The sequence below is a fragment of the Capricornis sumatraensis genome, chromosome X (genome assembly GCF_032405125.1).
Source record: "Capricornis sumatraensis isolate serow.1 chromosome X, serow.2, whole genome shotgun sequence".
Lineage (NCBI taxonomy): Eukaryota > Metazoa > Chordata > Mammalia > Artiodactyla > Bovidae > Capricornis > Capricornis sumatraensis.
Genome location: NC_091092.1, coordinates 65,582,830 through 65,607,204, shown reverse-complemented (window position 1 = coordinate 65,607,204; position 24,375 = coordinate 65,582,830). Strand labels below are relative to the sequence as shown.

General features: G+C 38.1%; 1 protein-coding gene across 1 annotated transcript in view; it reads left to right on the top strand.

Annotated features, from left to right (window-relative positions):
* DACH2 (dachshund family transcription factor 2) overlaps positions 1–24,375 on the top strand; it is a 986,384-nt gene that overhangs the window by 119,459 nt on the left and 842,550 nt on the right. The gene's annotated exons all lie outside the window — the stretch shown is intronic.

Below are 24,375 nucleotides of genomic sequence, written 5' to 3'. Positions count from 1 at the left end.
AATGGTAACTGAGTATTTTATCAAGTGCTTCTAACAAAGCGGACTTTGCAAGTCATAAATGAAGATTAAAACCATTGCTTGCAGGGATGAACAAACTGGAATGATTTATTATCTGAAATATCAATATGTCATTGTTCAGAAATAAAAAGAAACAAAGAGTCCCAGCTCCCCTTTACATTAAAACTCCCCTCCACAACTCCACTCTCAGAGATATGCACCAAAAGCACCCTTGCTGCTAAGTCACTTCAGTCGTGTCTGACTCTGTGTGATCACATAGATAGCAGCTCACCAGGCTCCCCCGTCCCTGGGATTCTCCAGGCAAGAACACTGGAGTGGGTTGCCATTTCCTTCTCCAATGCAAGAAAGTGAAAATTGAAAGGGAAGTCGCTCAGTCGTGTCTGACCCTTCCATGGACTGCAGCCTACCAGGCTCCTCCATCCATGGAATTTTCCAGGCAAGAGTACTGGAGTGGGGTGCCATTGCCTTCTCTGAAAGCACCCTCAGTTGCAGCCAAAACAGTGAAGGTAAGTACATTTATTTGTGCTAGCAAAACTGCTAAAGGAAAAGACAGGAGAAAAAGTATGATAATAATAGGCCAGCTGCTGTGGGACATTATGTAAGGAAAAGTGACAGTAATAAAAAGAACTGTGTCTTTTATAAAGAAAAGCAACTATGAATGTGTACTTCTGTGCTCCTAATTATATAAAGAGGATTAAATATAATAAATGGGGCAATTTAGAAAGTGAATTTACTGTTTATGCTTAACACCTAAGTAGCCAATGCTTTTTAAAATGGACTTTATCTCACTTACCAAAAACAACTTTAAACAATGATGTTAGAAGAATATTCATTGCAGAAGTATTCTGTCTTAGTTATTTACCTTTGCGGATGACTGCACTAAATGTATTCACATTATAGACACCAAGTATCCTTGACACTCGAGCGTCCTGTATCATGCATCAAACCTGGACTGGGCGATTCGTTTCACATATGATAATATACATGTTTCAATGACATTCTCCCAAATCATCCCAACCTCGCCCTCTCCCACAGAGTCCAAAAGACTGTTCTATACATCTGGGTCTCTTTTGCTATCTCTCATACAGGGTTATCATTACCATCTTTCTAAATTGCATATATATATGTTCGTATACTGTATAGGTGTTTTTCTTTCTGGCTTACTTCATTCTGTATAATAGGCTCCAGATTTATCCAACTCATTAGAACTGATTGAAATGTATCCCTTTTAATGGCTGAGTAATACTCCATTGTGTATATGTATCACAGCTTTCTTATCCATTCATTTGCTGATGGACACCTAAGTTGCTTCCATGTCCTGGTTATTATAAACAGTGCTGCGAAGAACATTGGGGTACACGTGTCTCTTTCAATTTTGGTTTCCTCAGTGTGTATGCCCAGCAGTGGGATTGCTGGGTCCTATGACAGTTCTATTTCCAGTATTTTAAGGAATCTCCACACTGTTCTCCATAGTGTCTGTACTAGTTTGCATTCCCACCAACAGTGTAAGAGGGTTCCGTTGTCTCCACACCCTGTCCAGCATTTATTGCTTGTAGACTTTTGGATCGCAGCCATTCTGACTGGTGTGAAATGGTACCTACCTCATTGTGGTTTTGATTTGCATTTCTCTGATAATGAGTGATGTTGAGCACCTTTTGATGTGTTTGTTAGCCATCTGTATGTCTTCTTTGAAGAAATGTCTGTTTAGTTCTTTGGCCCATTTTTTTTTATTGGGTCATTTATCTTTCAGAAATTGAGCTGCAGGAGCTGCTTGTATATTTTTGAGATTAATTGTTTGTCAGTTGCTTCATTTGCTATTATTTTCTCCCATTCTGAAGGCTGTCTTTTCACCTTGCTTATAGTTTCCTTTGTTGTGCAAAAGCTTTTAATTTTAATTAGATCCCATTTGTTTATTTTTGCTTTTATTTCCAATATTCTGGGAGGTGGGTCATAGAGGATCCTGCTGTGATTCATGTCGGAGAGTGTTTTGCCTAAGTTCTCCTCTAGGACTTTTATAGTTTCTGGTCTTACATTTAGATCTTTAATCCATTTTGAGTTTATTTTTGTGTATGGTGTTAGAAAGTGTTCTAGTTTCATTCTTTTACAAGTGGTTGACCAGTTTTCCCAGCACCACTTGTTAAAGAGATTGTCTTTTCTCCATTGTATATTCTTGCCTCCTTTGTCAAAGATAAGGTGTCCATAGGTACATATTGTTCCATTGATCTATATTTCTGTCTTTGTGCCAGTACCATACTGTCTTGATGACTGTGGTTTTGTAGTAGAGCCTGAAGTCAGGCAGGTTGATTCCTCCAGTACCATTCTTCTTTCTCAAGATTGCTTTGGCTATTCGAGGTTTTTTGTATTTCCATACATATTGTGAAATTTTTTGTTCTAGCTCTGTGAAAAATACTGTTGCTTGATAGGGATTGCATTGAATCTATAGGTTGCTTTGGATAGTATACTCATTTTCACTATATTGATTCATCCAATCTGTGATCACAGTATATTTCTCCACCTATTAGTGTCCACTTTAATTTCTTCACCAGTGTTTTATAGTTTTCTACCTGTAGGTCTTTTGTTTCTTTAGGTAGATATATTCCTAAGTATTTTATTCTTTTCGTTGTAGTGGTGAATGGAATTGTTTCCTTAATTTCCATTTCTATTTGCTTATTATTTTAAAGTCCGTCCAGTCAAGGCTATGGTTTTTCCAGTAGTCATGTATGGATGTGAGATTTGGACTGTGAAGAAGGCTGAGCGCTGAAGAATCGATGCTTTTGGACTGTGGTGTTGGAGAAGACTCTTGAGAGTCCCTTGGACTGCAAGGAGATCCAACCAATCCATTCTGAAGGAGATCAGTCCTGAGATTTCTTTGGAAGGAATGATGCTAAAGCTGAAACTCCAGTACTTTGGCCACCTAATGGAAAGAGTTAACTCATTGGAAAAGACTTTGATGCTGGGAGGGATTGGGGTCAGGAGGAGAAGGGGACGGCAGGATGAGATGGCTTGATGGAATCACTGACTCGATGAACGTGAATCTGAGTGAACTCCGGGAGTTGGTGATGGACAGGGAGGCCTGGCATCCTGCGATTCATGGGGTTGGAAAGAGTTGGACACGACTGAGCGACTGAACTGAACTGAACTGAACTGAGTGTATAGGAATGCAAGGGATTTCTGTGTGTTGATTTTATATCCTGCAACTTTACTATATTCATTGATTAGGTCTAGTAATTTTCTAGTGGAGTCTTCAGGGTTTTCTTTGTAGAGGATCATGTCATCTGCAAACAGTGAGAGTTTTACTTCTTTTCCTATCTGGATTTTCTTATTTTTTTTCCTGCTCTGATTGCTGTAGCCAAAACTTCCAAAACTATTTTGAATAGTAGTGGTGAGAATGGGCACCCTTGTCTTGTTTCTGACTTTAGGGGAAATGCTTTCAGTTTTTCACCATGGAGGATAATGTTTGCTGTGGGTTTGTCATATATAGCTTTTATTATGTTGAGGTATGTGCCTTTTATTCCTGCTTTTTGGACTAGATAAATGGATGTTGAGTTTTGTCAAAGGGTTTCTCTGAATCTATTGAGATATTCATAAGGTTTTTACGTTTCAATTTGTTAATGTGGTGTATTACATTGATTGATTTGTGGATGTTGAAGAATCCTTGCATCCTTGGGATAAAGTACATTTTGTCATGATGTTTGATCTTTTTAACATGTTGTTGGATTCTGTTTGCTAGAATTTTGTTAAGGATTTTTGCATCTATGTTCATCAGTGATATTGGCCTGCAGTTTTCTTTTTTTGTGGCATCTTTGTCAGGTTTTGGTATTAGAGTGATGGTGGCTGGATAGAATGAATTTGGAAGCTTACCTTCCTCTACCATTTTCTGGAAGAGTTTGAGTAGGATAGGTGTTAGCTCTTCTCTAAAGTTTTGGAAAAATTCAGGTTTGAAGCTGTCTGGTCCCGGGCTTTTGTTTGCTGGAAGATTTCTGATTACAGTTTCAATTTCGATGCTTGTGACAGGTCTGTTAAGATTTCCTATTTCTTCCTGGTTCAGTTTTGGAAAGTTGTACTTTTCTAAGACTTTGTCCATTTCTTCCAAGTTGTCTATTTTATTGCCATATATTTGCTGATAGTAGTCTCTTATGATCCTTCGTATCTGTGTTGTCTGTTGCAATCTCTCCATTTTCATTTCTAATTTTCTTGAGTTGATTCTTTTCCCTTTATTTCTTGATGAGTCTAGCTAATGGTTTGTCAATTTTACTTATCTTCTCAAAGAACCAGCTTTTGGCTTTGTTGATTTTTGCTATGGTCTCTTTTGTTTCTTTTGCATTTATTTCTGCCCTAATTTTTAAGATTTCTTTCCTTCTACCAACCCTGGGGTTCGTCATTTCTTCCTTTTCTAGTTGTTTTAGGTGTAGAGTTAGGTTATTTATTTCATTTTTTTTCTTGTTTCTTGAGCTATGCCTGTATTGCTATGAACCTTCCCCTTAGCACTGCTTTTACAGTGTCCCACAGGTTTTGGGTTGTTATGTTTTAATTTTCATTCATTTCTATGCATATTTTTATTTCTTTTTTGATTACTTCTGTGATTTGTTAGTTATTCAGCAGTGTGTTATTCAGCCTCTATATGTTGGAATTTTTAATAGTTTTTCTCCTTTGCTTCTGATGCTGCTAAGTCGCTTCAGTCATGTCCGACTCTGTGTGACCCCATAGATGGTAGCCTACCAGGCTCCCCCGTCCCTGGGATTCTAAAGGCAAGAACACTGCAGTGGGTTGCCATTTCCTTCTCCAGTGCATGAAACTGAAAAGTGAAAGTGAAGTCGCTCAGCTGTGTCCAACTCTTAGCGACCCCGTGGACTACAGCCTACCAGGCTCCTCCATTCATGTGATTTTTCCAGGCAAGAGTAGTAGAGTGGGGTACCATTGCCTTCTCTGGTTTTTCTCATTTAATTGAGATCTAATCTTACTGCATTGTGGTTAGAAAAGATGCTTGAAATGATTGGATTTTTTTGAATTTACCAAGGCTAGATTTATGCCCAGGATGTGATCTATCCTGGAGAAGGTTCCGTGTGCGCTTGAGAAAAAGGTGAAATTCATTGTTTTGGGGTGAAATGTCCTATAGATATCAATTAGGTCTAAGTAGTCTATTGTATCATTTAAAGTTTGTGTTTCCTTGTTACTTTTATGTTTAGTTTATCTATCCATAGGTGTGAGTGGGGTATTAAAGTCTCCCACTGTTGTGTTATTTTTAATTTCCCCTTTTATACTTGTTAGCCTATGTCTTACATATTTCAGTGCTCCTATGTTGGGTACATATATATTTATACTTGTTACATCTTCTCCGATTGATACTCTGATCATACTGTATTGTCCTTCTTTGTCTCTTTTCACAGCCTTTGTTTTAAAGTCTATTTTATCTAATATGATGCTTTCTTTTGGTCTCTATTTGCATGAAATATCTTTTTACAGCCCTTCACTTTCAGTCTGTATGTGTCCCTTGTTTAAAGTTGGGTCTCTTGTAGACAGCATATTTAGGGGTCTTGTTTTTGTATCCTTTCAGCTAGTCTGTCTTTTGGGTGAGGCATTAAACCCATTTACATTTAAAGTGATTATTGATAAGTATGATCCCATTGCCATTTGCTTTGTTGTTTTGGCTTCGAGTATATACACCCTTTCTGTTTTTTCTGTCTAGAGAAGATCCTTTAGCATTTGTTGGAGAGCTGGTTTGGTGGTGCTGAATTCTCTCAGGTTTTGCTTGTCTGCAAAGCTTTTGATTTCTCCTTCATATTTGAATGAGATCTTTGCTGGGTACAGTAATCTGGGCTGTAGGTTATTTTCTTTCATCACTTTAATTATGTCCTGCCATACCTTCCTGGCCTGAAGAGTTTCTATTGAAAGATCAGCTGTTATCCTTAATGGAATCCCCTTGTGTATTATTTGTTGTTTTTCCCCTGGTGCTTTTAATATTTGTTCTTTGTGTTTGATCTTTGTTAATTTGATTAATATGTGTCTTGGGCTGTTTCGCCTTGGGTTTATCCTGTTTGGGACTCTCTGGGTTTCTTGGACTTGGGTGATTATTTCCTTCCCCATTTTAGAGAAATTTTCAAGTATTACCTCCTCAAGTATTTTCTCATGGCCTTTCTTTTTGTCTTCTTCTTCTGGGTCTCCTATCATTCGAATGTTGGGACATTTAACATTGTCTCAGAAGTCTCTGAGATTGTCCTCATTTCTTTTAATTCATTTTTCTTTTTTCTTCTCTGTTTCATTTATTTCTACCATTCTATCTTCTATCTCACGTATCCTATCTTCTCCCTCTATTATTCTACTGTTGGTTCTGTTGGTTCCCTCCAGAGTGTTTTTGATCTCATTTATTGCATTACTCATTATATATCAACTCTTTTTTATTTCTTCCAGGTCCTTGTTAAACCTTTGTTGCATCTTCTCTATCCTTGTCTCCAGGCTATTTATCTGTAACTCCACTTTGTTGTCAAGACTTGGGATCATGTTCAGTATCATTAAGGACTTCCTTGGTGGCTTAGATGGTAAAGTGTCTGTTCACAATGCGGGAAACCTGGGTTCAATCCCTGGTTTGGGAAGATCCCCTGGAGAAGGAAATGACAATCCACTCCAGTACTATTGCCTGGAAAATCCCATGGACAGAGGAGCCTGGTAGGCTACAGTCCATGGGGTGGCAAAGAGTCGGACATGACTGAGCGACTTCATTTTGACTTTCACTATCATTATTCGGAATTCTTTTTATTTTTTTATTCGGAATTCTTTATCAGGTAGATTCCCTATCTCTTCCTCTTTTGTTTGGTTTGGTGGGCATTTATCCATTACCTGCTGGGTATTTCTCTGCCTTTTCATCTTGTTTATATTGTTGTGTTTCGGGTGACCTTTCCGTATTCTGACAGTTCTCTTTATTGTGGATTTTCCTCTCTGTGGATTTGGTTGGATGGGTGGCTTGTCAAGATTTCCTTGTTATGGAAGCTTGTGTCAGAACTGTTCTCTGGTTGGTGAAGCTGGATTTCTTCTTTCCAGAGTGTAATGAAGTTTCCAGTAATGAGTTATGAGATGTCAATGGGTATGGTGTGACTTTGGACAGCCTGTATATTGCAGCTCAGCGCTATGTTCCTGTGTTGCTAGAGAATTTGCATGGTGTGTCTTACTTTGGAACTTGTTGGCCCTTGGGTGGTGCTTGGTTTCAGTGTTGGTATGAAAGCTTTTGATGAGCTCCTCTCGATAAATGTTCTCTGGAGTCACGAGTTCTCTGGTGTTCTCAGGATTTGGATTTAAGCCTCCTGCCTCTGGTTTTCAGTCTTATTCTTACAGTAACCTCAAGACTTATCCATCTATACAGCACCAGTGTTAAAACATCTAGGTTAAAGATGAAAAGTTTCTCCACTGTGAGGGACACCCAGAGAGATTCACTGAGTTAATTGGAGAAGAGAAGAGGGGGGAGGGAGATAGAGGTGACCAGGAGGAGAAGAGTGGGAATCAAAAGAAGAGAGAGCAAGCTAGCCAGCAATCACTTCCTTATGTGATCTCAACAGTCTGGACCACTCAAAGATGTTCATGGAGTTATACACAGAAGAGAAAAGGGAAGAAGGAAACAGAGGTGGCCAGGAGGATAAAGGGGGGAATCAAAATGAGAGAGACAAATCCAGCGAGTAATCAGTTCCGTAAGTGTTCTCCACAGTCTGGAACACACAAAGAGATTCACAAATTTGGGTAGGCAAAAGAAGGGGGAGGGAGGAGATAGAGGCAACCTGGTGAAGAAAAAGGAGAGTCCAAAGAGGGAGAGAGCAGTCACACCAGTAATCTCAGTTCAGTTCAGTCACTGAGTCATGTCCGACTCTTTGCGACCACATGAATCGCAGCACGCCAGGCCTCCCTGTCCATCACCAACTCCTGGAGTTCACTCAGATTCATGTCCATTGAGTCAGTGATGCCATCCAGCCATCTCATCCTCTGTCGTCCCCTTCTCCTCCTGCCGCCAATCCCTCCCAGCATCAGAGTCTTTTCCAATGAGTCAACTCTTCGCATGAGGTGGCCAGAGTACTGGAGGTTCAGCTTTAGCATCATTCCTTCCAAATAAATCCCAGGGCTGATCTCCTTCAGAATGGACTGGTTGGATCTCCTTTCAGTCCAAGGGACTCTCAAGAGTCTTCTCCAACACCACAGTTCAAAAGCATCAATTCTTCGGCGCTCAGCTTTCTTCACAGTCCAACTCTCAAATCCATACATAACCACTTGGAAAACCATAGCCTTGACTAGATGGACCTTTGTTGGCAAAGTAATGTCTCTGCTTTTCAATACACTATGTAGGTTGGTCATAACTTTTCTTCCAAGGAGTAAGGGTCTTTTAATTTCATGGCTGCAGTCACCATCTACAGTGATTTTGGAGCCCCAGAAAATAAAGTCTGACACCGTTTCCACTCTCCCCATCTATTTCCCATGAAGTGATGGGACCAGATGCCATGATCTTCGTTTTCTGAATGTTGAGCTTTAAGTCAACTTTTTCACTCTCACTTTCACTTTCATCAAGAGGCTTTTTAGTTCCTCTTCACTTTCTGCCATAAGGGTGGTGTTATCTGCATATCTGAGGTTATTGATATTTCTCCTGGCAATCTTCATTCCAGCTTGTGCTTCTTCCAGACTAGCATTTCTCATGATGTACTCTGCATATAAGTTAAATAAGCAGGGAGACAATATACAGCCTTGAGGTACTCCTTTTCCTATTTGGAACCAGTCTGTTGTTCCATGTCCAGCTTTAACTGTTGCTTCCTGATCTGCATACAAATTTTTCAAGGGGTAGGTCAGGTGGTCTGGTTTTCCCATCTCTTTCAGAATGTTCCACAGTTTATTGTGATCCACACAGTCAAAGACTTTGGTATAGTTAATAAAGCAGAAATACATGTTTTTCTGGAACTCTCTTGCTTTTTCCATGATCCAGCGGATGTTGGCAATTTGATCTCTGATTCCTCTGCCTTTCTAAAACCAGCTGAACATCTGGAAGTTCATAGTTCATGTATTGCTGAAGCCTGGCTTGAAGAAGTTTGAACATTACTAGCCTGTGAGATGAGGGCAATTGTACGGTAGTTTGAGCATTCCTTGGCATTGCCTTTCTTAGGGATTGGAATGAACGCTGACCTTTTCCAGTCTTGTGGCCACTGCTGAGCTTTCCAAATTTGCTGGCATATTGGATGCAGCACTTTCACAGCATCATCTTTTAGAATTTGAAATAGCTCAACTGGAATTCCATCACATCCACTAGCTTTGTTCGTTGTGATGCTTCCTAAGGCCCACTTGACGTCACGTTCCAGGATGTCTGGCTCTAGATAAGTGATCACACCATCATGATTATCCAGGTCGTGAAGATCTTTTTTGTACAGTTCTTCTGTGCATTCTTGCTATCTCTTCTTAATATCTTCTGCTTCTGTTAGGTCGATACCATTTCTGTCCTTCATTGAGCCCATCTTTGCATGAAATGTTCCCTTGGTATCTCTAGTTTTTTTGAAGAGATCTCTAGTCTTTCCCATCCTGTTGTTTTCCTCTATTTCTTTGCATTGATCGCTGAAGAAGGCTTTCTTATCTCTTCTTGCTATTCTTTGGAACTCTGCATTCAGATGCTTATATATTTCCTTTTCTCCTTTGCTTTCACTTCTCTTCTTTTCACAGCTATTTGTAAGGCCTCCCCAGACAGCCATTTTGCTTTTTTGCATTTCTTTTCCATGGGGATGGTCTTGATCGCTGTTTCCTGTACAGTGTCACAAATCTCCATCCATAGTTCATCAGGCACTCTAACTATCAGATGTAGTCCCGTAAATCTATTTTTTACTTCCACTGTACACTTATAAGGAATTCGATTTAGGCCATAGTTGAATGGGCTAGTAATCTCACTCCCAAGTAAAAATGGCTACTGAAGATTGGGTTCTTAAAGGTACAAAATTGTTAACAAATACCAGAAAGCAAAAATTAAAAATCTAGAGTAGCGTTTGGATTCTCAAAAATACAATATTAAAGAAGAAATCAAAGTCACAAAATTATAATATATATATATATGAAGTTTGCTTTAAAAAATAGTCCTTTTTTTGCAAAGCAATAGGTTATAAAAATGAAAATTAAAGGAATAATAGAGGGCTTATATTTTGTTTTTTAATTTAAACAATGATAATAGTAAAAATATATCTAGGACTTTCTCTGGTGTTGTTGTGGACAGTGTGGAGTCAGTTCATTTTCAGATATTTCCTTTATCCGGCTTATACTTCTCAAGATCTGTAGGCCTTTTCCTATATTGTCTTTGCTAACTACAGGGTTTTAATCTATTGTACCTGTCACTTCTAAGGCGGTTCCCTCTGTTGGTTTTAGCTTTTTCTGTTTGCTGATCTCTTTAGTATCTACTTTCCACCCTGACACAAGGGGGCGGCGGTGGACACATTTTTATACTCAGTTGTTCAGTAATGCTGTGGGGAGGGAGGAACACTGCCAAAAAATAACACTGGCCTGTGCTCACAGTTTCTTGAGCACACTGGTTTTGCCCCCATTCACTGTGTGTGTGCTTTCCCTGTCCACACTTCTTAGGCTCTAGGTTGCTCTGCTGGGAATTGTCTGAGGCCGGCCCTGGGTTGTATGCACTTTCCAGGTCTAAGCCACTCAGGTTCAGGTAGTCGGGTACTCCACAAAGGCCCAGACTTGGTTGAGCCTGCTTTTTGTGCCCTTCCCAGGTCTGAGCAGCTCAGGTGACCAAGTGCTTGGTGAGTGCGGTCGCTGCGAGTTACTGCCTCCCTCATCCCTGCCGCTCAGTTTTCTGGGTGTACAGTCAGTGCACCTTCTCAGGTGTGCCGTGTGTCTCTTCTGGGGAGCTGATCTCTGGCTGCAACCCTCCCAGCAGATGTCGACCATCCAGAATCCCAAGAAGTCTTGGTTAGCAATGAAGCATGCTTGTATTTTGGCAGATGATGCCTCTCTGGGGCCACGATTGCCCCCTTCCAGCTCTGGCTGCTCTCACCTGCCTGACTCCACTGAGGGATGGGCTGGTCTGCAGCCGGCTAGCTCTACTCAGTTTTTTGTTCAGTGAGTGGGCCAGGTGGTGTCTTGAAGTGAAGTTAAAGTCACTCAGTCATTTCCGACTCTTTGTGACTCCGTGGACTCTGTCTAGTCCATGGAATTCTCCAGATCAGAATACTGGAGTGGGTAGCTGTTCCCTTCGCCAGGGGATCTTCCCAACCCAGATATCAAACCCAGGTCTCCCACACTGCAGGCAGATACTTTAACAGTTGAGCCACTAGGGCTTTTTGTGGGATAGCTATCCCATAGTCTGGTTTGCTATCTCAAGTTGTTTCCCTCAGATTGCCCTCGGGGCATTCAGGCCTGGTCCTTACTCTAAACAATGCAGCCTGCACCTCCCTGCCCAGCCCCCACTTGCTAGTGTTGGATGCGGAGTCTGTGCTGCTTCTCCGCTGGGAGTTAGTGTTGGGCATGTAATCTGTGGGTTTTAATTTTTTATTTATTTTTCCTCTCGATTATGTTGTTCTCTGAGGTTCCAAGTCTTGCCTCAGACTTGCCAGTGAGAGTTTCCTGGTGCTTGGAAACTTCTCTCTTTTTTAAGACTCCCTTCCCGGGACGGATCTCCATCCCTACCTCTTTTGCCTCTTTTTTTATGTTTACATTTTTTCCTACGTCCTTTCAAAGACAATGGGCTACTTTTCTGGGTGCCTGATGTCCTCTGCCAGCATTCAGAAGTTGTTTTCTGGAATTTGCTCAGTGTTCAAATGTTCTTTTGATGAACTTGTTGGGGAGAAAGTGGTCTCCCAGCCCTATTCCTCTGCCATCTTAGGACTGTCCTCCCGCCCCCCTCCCCCCCCAGCTTTCTTTATAATCCAACTCTCACATCTATACATGACTACTGGAAAAACTGTAGCTTTGACTAGGTGGGCCTTTGTTGACAAAGTAATGTCTGTGCTTTTTAATATGCTATCTAGGTTGGTCATAGCTTTTCTTCCAAGGAGCAAGCATCTTTTAATTTCATGGCTGGAGTCACCATCTGCAGTGATTTTGGAGCCTAAGAAAATGAAGTCTGTCACTGTTTCCATTGTTTCCCCATCTTTTTTCCATTAACTGATGGGACTGCATGCCATGATTTTCATTTTTTAAATGTTGAGTTTTAAGCCAGCTTTTTTACTCTCCTCTTTCACTTTCATCAAGAGGCTCTTCATTTCCTATTCATTCTCTGCCATAAGGGTGATGTCATCTGTGTATCTGAGGTTATTGATATTTCTCTCAGCAATCTTGATTCCAGCTTATGATTCATCCAGCCCAGCATTTCATATGATGTAGTCTGCATAAGTTAAATAAGCAGGTGACAATATACAGCCTTTATGTACTCCTTTTCCAATTTGGAACCAGTCTGATACTCCATGTCTGGTTCTAACTGTTGCTTCTTGACCTTCATACAGATTTCTCTGGAAGCAGGCAAGGTGGTCTAGTATTCCCATCTTTTGAATTTTCCATAGTTTGCTGTAATCCACACAGAGTCAAAGGCTTTGGCATAATCAAGAAAGCAGAAGTAGATGTTTTTCTGCTACTCTTGCTTTTTCTATTATCCAACAGATGGTGTCAATTTGATCTCTTGTTCCTCTGCCTTTTCTAAATCCAGCTTGAATATCTGGAAGTTGAGGGTTCCCGTACTGTTGAAGCCTGGCTTGGAGAATTTTGAGAATTGCTTTACTAGCTTGTGAGATGAGTGCAGTTGTACAGTAGTTTGAGCATTCTATGGCATTGCCTTTCTTTGAGATTGGAATGAAAACTGACCTTTTCCAGTCCTGTGGCTACTGCTGAGTTTTCCAAATTTGCTGGCATATTGGGTACAGCACTTTTACAGCATCATCTTTTAGGATTTGAAATAGCTCCACTGGAATTCCATCACCTCCACTAGCTTTGTTCATAGTGATGCTTCCTAAGGCCCACTCGACCTCGCATTCCAGGATGTCTGGCTGTAGGTAAGTGATCACACCATCATGGTTATCTGGGTCATGAAGATCTTTTTTGTATAGTTCTGTGTATTCTTGCCACGTCTTCTTAATATCTTCTGCTTCTATTAGATATAAACCATTTCTGTCCTTTATTGTGCCCATTTTTACATGAAATGTTCCCTTGGCATGTCTGATTTTCTTGAAGAGATCTCTAGTTTTTCCCATTCTGTTGTTTTCCTCTATTTCTTTACATTGATCACCAAGGAAGGCTTGTCTCTCCTTGCTTGTGATAGTTCAAGCTACTAAAAATGGTGTCCTGACTTTGGGAATATCATTGAATGAGAATGTTTAGCTTCATTCCAGGCTGCCAGCAGGATGCCAGTGTCTTTGTAGTTCATTCTCTTGAGTGACTCTAAGAGGTTGCTAACCATGACTATTCAGTAAGTACAAATCAAATGGCTTACATCAGGTAGAAACCCAGTCTGGGACCTTTAAAGGATCCAGAGAGATGATATGGGGTGGGAGGTGGGAGGGGGGTTCATGATTGGGAACTCATGTACACCTTGACGGATTCATGTCAATGTATGGCAAAACCAATACAGTATTGTAAAGTAAAATAAAGTAAAAAATAATAATAATAATAAAAAATAAAGGCATTTGAAGAACAATTAGGTGCAGCTCTTTTGATTAGGATAGAGAGAGCTTTATTCTCTTCCCTGTATAAATGCTCAGTCATGTTCAACTTCTTTGTAAACCTATGGACTGTAGCCTGCTAGGCTCTTCTCTCCATGGGATTCTCCAGGCAGGAATTCCGGAATGAGTTGCCATTTCTTCCTCCAGGGAATCTTCCCAACCCAGGGATCCATCCCCTGGGATTGAATGAGGGGTTGAATTAGAGGGGTGCAATCCCTCATTGCCTCCAAACTTATATCTCTTTCAGATTTTTGGATATAAAATTCAAGAGGTAATCGATTGTTAACATGCTAAGTATAGAATAATTTTATAAAGAAGTCATAAATTGTTGAATAATATTTTAAAAACCTAAAGAATTTTCTTTTCTCTTGCAATCAGTCAGATGGAAATAAAATTTTCTGAATGTAGTTTTTGTGTGTGTTTGTTATTTGCTCAGTCATGTCTGATTCTTTGTGATCCTATAAACTGTAGCCTTCCAGGCTCCTCTGTCCATGGGAGTCTCCAGGAAGAATAGTGGAGTGGGTTGTCATTTCTTTCTCCAGGGGATCTTCCCAACCCAGGGATCGAACTGAGGTCTCCTGAATTCACCATATTCATTTGTGACATTGATGCAAAATTTGATCTTTCCAAATTTTGGATATGATTCTTTTACAGAAACAGCACTAAGAAACTAGTTATATTTCTGCTGAGGACAAAATAACTTGAATATATTAATGTTAGCTGGTTAAAATTATTAAGTCTTGGGAATTTCTTGGAGGCTTAGTAGATAGGATTTTTGCTTTTAGTGCTGTGGCCAGGATTCAAGCCACTCAGCACTGCCAGAAAAAAAAATTAGTAATTCTTATTACCAAACTTTATTCCAAAAGTATTGGTAATAATGTCAAATATGCTTATTAAATTTGAAATGATAATATTTTGTATGGACACTGAATATAAGCTCATTTATTACAATATTTTTTCAATGCTAAAAAGAGAAAAATAAAACCTATCATAGAATACTGAATCAAAAAGCTATAGTTTTTTTCATATGCATTCAGTACGTTGAATTGCCCATTTCTGGCAGTTATGATAGACTTTTACGAATAGATATTTATGCACATTTGTTGTGAGACTTTGCTTTAGGAGCTTCTTTTCTCAAGTGAGTTAAATCAGCTCACCTGCCATTTTATTTACTAAGTTTTTGCAAATTTAATTTTTGTTAGATAGGTCAGAAATAGTCAGCATTTTATTGGAGAAACTGCAATATTAAACCCTCTATATTAAAAGGGTCATTATCTCTAGTAGTTCTTTCCAATACAGTTTAAATTAAATAGTTCAAGTTCAACAGCTTTTTTTAAAATTACTTATTTATTCTAGTTGGAAAATCTAAGGATGTCACAAACTGTTCTCTTACAATTTAACCAACAGTGAGTTACTATGCTTGTCCATTTGTATAACACTATAAAAATCTTTTCATAAATATCTATTTTTATAAAAATGGGAATATTGTTGAAACAGAGACATTATGGTGCTATAAAAGGATTGGTGGGCTGAACATTAGATGTGGTTTCTGCTGCATGTTCAGGTCATGTGACTAGATTAAACTAATCTCTCTAAGCCTCTTTTAATTTGTTTGTTGACTTGATAGATTATGTCCTTTAACCCTTAAAGATCTATGACTTGCCTGAAAATGGGACCAGAACCTTAATGTCCCATTTTAATAGTTCATGGCACTGTGCTGTATAGACTTGTCCCTCACTGTAAAGGTTTCTTTTGAACTGGAGAAAAAGAATTCCCAAGTTCTCAGCTCTCTCTGGAAAATATCTTTTATCATGACTTTTGCTGAAGTACAAAACTGGGGATAAGATAATAAGAGGGGTATAACTAATATCTCTAGTCAGATAGGCACATGAGGAGATGAAAAGGGGTGGATAATATCCATGGTCATTAGATCCAAAGCCATCTGAACCTAAAGTATTACATGATAAGCTCAGCATTGGAATATGCAGAGATCCGTGCATATTATGGACAGTGAGTGTTAACAGTTCCTTGTACTTCCATGTTTCAATAGATGCAGTTCCTTTTGTAAATGAACACACATAGTCAACACTACTGTGGGAGGAATGAGTGGTGAAACAGATTCTCTCAATCTTCCTAGAGTGTAGGGTCTCCTTCTCTTAAGGGGACATTTATATTTACCTCCAATTCAGTTCAGTTCAGTCGGTCAGTCGTGTCTGACTCTTTGGGACCCCATGGACTGCAGCACGCCAGGCCTCCCTCTCCATCACCAACTCCCAGAGTTGACTCAGACTCATTTCCATTGAGTCGGTGATGCCATCCAACCATCTCATCCTCTGTCTTTCCCCTTCTCTTCCTGCCTTCAGTCTTTCCCAGCATCAGTGTCTTTTCCAGTGCATCAGATCTTCAAATTCGATGGCCAAAGTACTGGAGTTTCAGCTTCAGCATCAGTCCATCAAATGAATATTCAGGACTGATTTCCTTTAAGATGGACCAGTTGGATCTCCTTGCAGTCCAAGGGACTCTGAAGAATCTTCTCCAACACCACAGCTCAAAAGCGTCAGTTCTTCAGCACTCAGCTTTCTTTATAGTCCAACTCTCACATTCACACATGACTACTGGAAAAACCATAGCCTTGGCTAGATGGACCTTTGTTTACCTCCAATAGGGCACATCATATTAACTTTCTAAAAGACTAGTGTCATTCTGTATTTTAAAAGACTTGTTACCACTTTTATCTGCCTTTCAGTTGCTGACCGACTTGCCTAGAACAAAGGCAAAATTATCTTTGGTAATTAGAGTTTTTTTTTTTTTAATTCAACCTTGAAACAGAATTACACTAATATTACTGCATTATCTTTTGAAGAAGGAGTATCTGAGTTAAGGTAATTTTATGGACATGTCCTGTCTTTGAACCAATATTTTGAATCAGCACATTTGTACACACTATAAAATCAAAGAATAAACAAAGTATTAATTGTGCATTCTATTTCTTTAGTTAATACATTTCTTAGAGTGATTGGTAGTCTAGTAATTTTACATCTTATGAAAGAATTGGTGCCTGATACAGTGTTATCCACAGATGTTGAGATATGAGAAAAAGAGGAAGCATTATACTTTCTTAACAAGGAACTTTGGTAGAGGAGAAATTTTCTTTATAAAGGTAGATGAGCATGGAGATTAGAATGGAAATGTGTCTAGGGTCTGGCAGAACTATCTATACAGTATATGTAAATAACATCATATATATTTATGTATATTATATAGATATTAATTAGTTATAATTATACATATGATCATGTTATCTATGCATATAATGTAAATAGCATAATGTAAATCTGTATATGTAAAAATAAAATTTGTATCTGTGTGAGTAGAAGAAAGGGATAGCTTGTTATTCTGTCTGTAAAACTCATGGGATTTCAACTAACAAAATTAAGTTGTCCAAGGCTATGGATTGAGTTTAGAGGAAAAGTAGGTTTTAGGCCAAGTTTTCAAATCATCATGAATCAGAAACCCCTGGAGGTCTTGTTAAAACACAGATTACTGAGCCCCAACCTTTCTTTCTGATTTGGTAGGTTTCCCATGAGATCAAGAATTCTTTTTTCTAATTTTCCAGGAGATGTTGTTGCCACTGGTCTGGGGATAACACTGACTAGGACTGTTCTAGAATAAATCTATTAGATTTTGTTTTCATATCCAATCTATCTTAACTCTGTAGGAAACAAGGATTGATGGTAGGGTAAATTCAACTATAGTTAGTGAGATGATTTTAAGCAATTAAGTTCCAGACACTTCTAGTTTTCTCATCCATAGGATGAAGAAATAAGACTTGGCTGATTTTGAAGGCCACTAGGACACTGAGTCGGACACGACTGAGCGACTGAACTGAACTGAGGACACTGAAATTTTAAAAATAAAAAGGAAAACGACAATTGATAAATCAAAGTATATGATTTTACTCTATTATACAGCTTCATGCAGTGATTCATGCAGTGTATTTCATATAAATTTGTAGCATGATCTGGAGGCACCATAGCTTAATAGCAAAAGTGTAGGTTCTGAAACAGACTGCATAAAGTTGGGTGTTGGCTTTGTTTTTAACTTGCAATATGAGTTTGGGCATGTTGCTTCTCTGCTTCTCAGGTTTTTTTTTTTTTTTTTTTAACACATTCTGTGCTTCCTTCCTTATGGAGTTATAAAGAATAAATTGTATTATCCATGTAAAAATAGATAAAATTTCCTGACCTTTAATAGTATCATATAACTATCAGTTACTAATATTTGAAAACTATATGTTTATCTCTAAAAATATTTTATGGGATATTGAACTAACTTTTCCTTTTTTGTTGGTGATATTCAATATCTTCTTTGGATGAAAAAATAATTTATATAGTAGTCTGAAATACGCATAATGATGCAGCTTAGACTACTTTCTAAATTAGATTTTCTAAACATTTAAAGCCAAATTTAAATTAATTTGATTATTTGATTATCTTTATATTGATAAATAATCATGAATTTATACTAATGATTAGCCTTGTCTTTAATTTGTAAGTTTTGAATGGAATGTGTCACTGATTACTGTGGATTAGACCTTCTGCGTGTGTGTATATATATATATATATATATAGATAGATAGATAGATAGATAATATTCAGTATCTAAATTTTAGAGTCCGATAAAAAAGCAGAGACATCACTTTGCTGACAAAGGTTTGTATGGTCAAAGCCATGGTTTTTCCAGTAGTCATGTGAGAGTTGCATCATAAAGAAGGCTGAGTACAGAAGAATTGATGCTTTTGAACCATGGTGCTGGAGAAGACTCTTTAGAGCCTCTTGGACAGCAAGGAGATCAAATCTGTCAGTCCTAAAGGGAATCAATTTGAATATTCTTTAGAAGGACTGATGCTGAAGCAGAAACTCCAATACTTTGGCCACTGGATGCTAAGAGACTACTCATTGGAAAAGACTCTGGTACTGGGAAACCTTGAAGGCAGGAGGAGAAGGGGCAACACAGGATGAGATGGTCGGTTGGCATCACTGACTCAATGAACATGAGTTTGAGCAAACTCTGGGAGATAGTGAAGGACAGGGAAGCCTGGTGTGCTGCAGTCCATAGAGTCGGAAAGAGTCAGAAACAACTTAGTGACTGAACAACAACAATAACAAATTTTAGAGAATATTTCACTAACTTCTATAAATCAAATTGAGATAAACATTTCACTAGAAATTCCTATACTGTTGCATGTTCATATGAAGGTCTGTGAAGGTAATGATCTATTCATTTAAATATAAGCATCTGAAGACTGTCTTCACTGTTTGATATGGGAAAATCTGAAAATTTTCAAAAGTTATTGATTCTTTTAAAATATTATATTTATTTCTTGAAAATCATTGCCTGAAGTACATAGGAAGCCTTAAGAAGCATCACTACAAACAAAGCTAGTGGAAGTGATGGAATTCTAGCTGAGCTATTTCATATCCTAAAAGATGATGCTGTGAAAGTGCTGCACTCAATATGTCAGCACATTTGGAAAACTCAGCAGTGGCCACAGGACTGGTAAAAGTCAGTTTTCATTCCAATCCCAAAGAAGGGAAATGCCGAAGAATGTTCACACTACTGCACAATTTTACTCATCTCACATGCTAGCAAAGTAATGCTGAAAATTCTCCAAGCCAGGCTTCAAAAGTAGGTTAACTAAGAACTTCCAGATGTTCAGGCTGGATTTAGAAAAGGCAGAGGAACCAGAGATCAATTGCCAACATCCACTGGATCATCAAAAAAGCAAGAGAGTTCCAGAAATAAATATCTACTTCTGCTTTGTTGACTATACCAAAGCCTTTGACTGTGTAAATCACAACAAACTGTGGAAAATTCTTCAAGATATGGGAATACCAGATCACTTTACCTGCCTCCTGCAAAACCTGTATACAAATCAAGAAGCAATAGTTAGAACCAGATGTAGAACAATGAACTGGTTCCAAATTGGGAAAGGAGTACATCAAGGCAGGCTGTATACTGTCACCCTGCTTATTTAACTTATATACAGAGTACATCATGTGAAATGCTAGGCTGGATGAAGCACAAGCTGGAATCAAGATTGCTGGGAGAAATATCAATAAGCTCAGGTATGCAGATGACACCACCCTGATGGCAGAAAGCAAAGGGGAATTTAAAAACCTCTTGATGAAGGTGAACAAGGAGAGTGAAAAAGCTGGCATAAACTCAGCATTTAAAAAATGAAGATCATGGCAGCTAGTCCCATCACTGCATGGCAAATCGATGGGGAAACAATGGAAACAGTGACAGACTTTATTTTCTTGGGTTGCAAAATCACTGCAGATGGTACTGCAACCATGAAATTAAAAATACTTTCTCCTTGCAAGAATGGTTATGACAGAACTAGACAGTGTATTAAAGAGTAGAGATGTTACTTTGCCGACAAAGGTGCATATAGTCAAAACTATGGTTTTTCCAGTAGTTATGTATGGATGTGAGAGTTGGGGAGAAGTTGGAGAGAGTTGGAGAGAGAAGGTTGAATGCTGAAGAACTGGTGCTTTTGAACTATGGTGTTGGAGAATACGCTTGAGAGAGCCTTGGACAGCAAGGAGTACAAACCAGTTAATCCTAAAGAAAATCAACCCTTAATGTTCATTGGAAGGACTGATGCTGAAGCTGAAGCTCCAATACTGTGGCCATCTGATGTGAATAGCCTAGAAAAGACCCTGATGCTAGGAAAGATTGAAGGCAGAAGGAGCAAGGGATGACAGAGGATGAGATGTTTGGATGGCATTACTGACACAGTGGACATGAATTTTAGCAAGCTCCGGGAGATGGTGAAGGACAGGGAAGCCTGGCATGCTGCAGTCCATGGGATCGGAAAGAGTTGGACACAAGTGAGTGATTCAACAATGTGAAGTGGAGACTAATGATGGAATGCCTGCTCAAAGTTTATTTCATATGTTTTTTCATGTCAGTTCTTCCTGTGTGTCATTAGTTCATTCATTGTCATTTTAGGCCTCATTTGCCTCATTTGTAAAATGTGGTCAGCATCAGTGGTTTTAAGATCACTTTCAACCATTATGTTCTGCAATTCTTATATTATTAGTGCTATGAGAAAGTCCTTACAGTAATGTGCCAAATATAGATTGTTCATATTCATTGTATTGATGTTTTAAAACCATTACTGGCTTAGAATGTTAAGCATCTTCCTCCATTTTTTGGCACTAAATATTATAGTTCAATTCATTGTAGACCTAAATTTAACCATATATTGTCTTCGTGGCTAATATAGGTAAAACAAGTGTTTATTACATTCATGTCACAGACCACAGTCTGCCAAGTTAAACTCTGACACCAAAACAATTGAGGTCATTCAGAAGGAGAAAATATTTGAAGAGATAATAGCTGAAAACTCCACTAACATAGGAAAGGAAACAGTCATTCTATTCCAGGAAGCACAGAGTTCCAGGCAGGGTAAACCCAAGGAGGAACAAGCCGAGACATGTAGTAATCAAAATGACAAAAATTAAAAACAACAACAGCAACAACAAAAATCTTAAAAACAGCAAGAAAAAAGCACCATATAACATTCCAGGGAACTCCCATAAAGTTACCAGTTGATTTCTCAGCCAAAATGTACTTGTGGAAACAGTAGTGGATGAGAAAAATTGGCAGGGAAAAAAGATGACTAGAAAACATAAGAAAACTTTTTTCAAGGAAACTAATGATTTCAGCTCTGTGAATGAAACGAGCTGGGTCAAGTTCATTTAATCATGTGTGGAAATGTCATAATAGATTTTATTGCTATATTCATGTAATGGAAATACAATAATCTCATTTCTTAACTTGCTTGAGAAAAGCTAGTGTGCAAATTAAATTATTTGATCCCTTTCAGTTTTGATCCCTTTCACAATTTGAAAATTTTCACAGTTTGACCCTTTCACATGGCAAGTAGAAAGTGAAGCTTAACTGAGGGCCTCATAATATACTAGTGATAAATAATACTCCTTAGTGACTGTTATTTCTAGGTGCAAATTTACCTTATTATTCAAAGCTACCTGAGCCAGATATACAGTAATAATAGATATAATTTTTTAAGAATAAGTTTACAAAACAAAACAATGATGATTCCTCAAAATTAATACCGAGGCTTTATCAAGGATGGAAGTCAAAGGTGTGGTTTCAGTTCAATTCAGTTGCTCATTCGTGTCTGACTCTTTACAACCACATGGACTGCAGCAAGCCAGGATTACTTGCTGTAGTCAATGGGATCACAAAGAGTCTGACGTGACTTAGTGAGTGAACAACAGCAACACTTGTGAATACCTCACTCTATATGAAGGAATTATGAATCACATGTAATTTGCCAGCACCTGTTAAAGTCATTTGGATTACAAGACATGGTTAGTTACAAGTTGGATTAGTTTCAGGTCAAATTTTTCTATAAACTTATAAGGTTATTTCCTCAGTAGTCAATTTATTCTGATGCTTCAAAACATGAGAACATAAAAATCTTTTCACTGTTTACATTTGCACATATTTTAGCAAGTTTTCTTCTAACTCTTATTGATAATCATTCTTGTCAAGTTCATCATTACATTTCGATGATAGGAATATATGGTGTAGACTCAACAGCATTTGAAGTATAGTTTTCCATTTGATTTGACTGTGCAGATTTCATCTGTTTCACTTTAAACATGTGAGTGAATACATATATCCTTTTTGGGTGCTTATAGGTTCCCCAAAGAGTGAAATAGCTCTGCTTTTTTAAAAAAGCATCAAGATAAATCAAATAAATATTTAGATAGATGTCTGGGCTTCCTTGGTGTCTTGGTCAGTACAGAATCTGCTGCAGTGCAGAAGACCACTTGCAGTGCAGGAGACATGCGTTCAATCCCTGGTTCAGGAAGATTACTTGGAGAAGGAAATGGCAACCCACTCTAGTATTCTTGCCTGGGAAATCCCATGGACAGAGGAGCCTGGCAGGCTACAGTCCATGCAGTTGCAAGAGTTGGACACGACTTAGCGACTAAACTACCACCATCACCAGTGCCTATCACATAATAGAACCTCAATATATGTTTGTTCAATGGACTTGTTATTGATGAGAATTGCATAGAAGCTGATCTCTGAGAGATGAGTAGGAATTGGTAGGCAGAAGAAAGTAAGGAATACAGAATGAGTGTACAATTGAATTTGGCAATGTTATAAGCAGTAAGAAAAGTACATCCTAAAATGTAGGGGGTTTTGAGTAAAATAGAGGTATTTTTACACTTTTCATTATATTCCCCAGAATCACTGAATTTTAATGTAAACCTAAGATATACTGCTTCAAATTTTATCATGCCTTTGTTAAAATAGCTTTATAAAAAGGCTTAGTGTGTTTTCAATTATCCTTCTTAAAATAATAAGTATGATGTTAAATACATTATTTTAATTGGAGAGAGCATTTTGGGGAAAATGGGGGGAAAGTAAAAAGTGATACAGTTTAACTTGGATTAAAGGAAAATTTAAGAATAAATGATAAGAAAGTTAAATTTATTGTAGAGGTCACTCTCTGAAAATAGCTAGAGTATAGAGATAAAACAATAACCAGAGAGAGAGAGAAAAACCACCTTATGTGAGCATTGCTAAGATAATTTGGATTGAGAGAAATTGGACACCTAATTAAAGAATTGGAGTGATCTGCATTTCTGATATGGAGTAAAACTGTCATAAACCAGTACCATTGAATAACAACTAGATTTAGATTTCTGTTGAGTTGAATTGTGTGGATCAATTCAGAAGTCAACTCAAGTGAGGTAATGTACATCAGAGAAAAGTCCCTGCAAATATTTACTTGATTATTTCATGTAAGATTAGTTGAAAACCTTTTTTTGAATGAACAAAACCTTTCCCTAACATTGTAAATACCACCAGACTCTCAGTAGGATAGCTTTTATCAATATATCAGTCTGTCACTCTTGGTTTTGTATCTGTTCCAAACATTTTTTTTCTGGGGTGGGGGAACGACTGAAGAATTTTAATACTAAAAGGACTACAAAGGAGTTTCTCCCCAACTTCAAGTGGTCGTTTCTCTCTGTAACAAAGATGACATCCAAAGAGGGGATGTGCAAATGACCTCATACCACTCAAAAGGGAAACCAATTATTTGATAATAGAGAGGTTTTAAAAAACTATATAGTCAGGTCTCTCTTAACATTCGTAGACCTTTTTATACTGCTCCAGTTATCTGTATATGTATTTTAGGAAAACAAAATTGTAGAAAAATAAGTTATATGTTTTTACCAATGATATATAGCTATGTCTGTCTTTCAAAAGGTCTTATTACTTCACTTTTACTTTTAAGTAGCCCTATACATTACTTTTCCATTTGTTTATAAAAGAATGGGTATTTCTGTTTTTTGTTTTTTCTAAAATCTCCTACTTTATTTGAATAGAATGTCCAGAGAACTCTCCTAAGATTTCTATTACTTACTGGTTGTTAGTTACAACTCAGTTCTAATTTACTTAGTCAATTTGAACTTACTCTTTTGACCTCTATTTAACACACTTAAATTTTTATATACTAAGTCAGTCTCCTGAAAGAATACACATATTCCCACTTGGTACCTACTGACAATACAGACTATGGTTAATAAGGGGGAAAAGACTCCTTCAAGAGAAATATTCCATTAGATAACACAGAAAATTG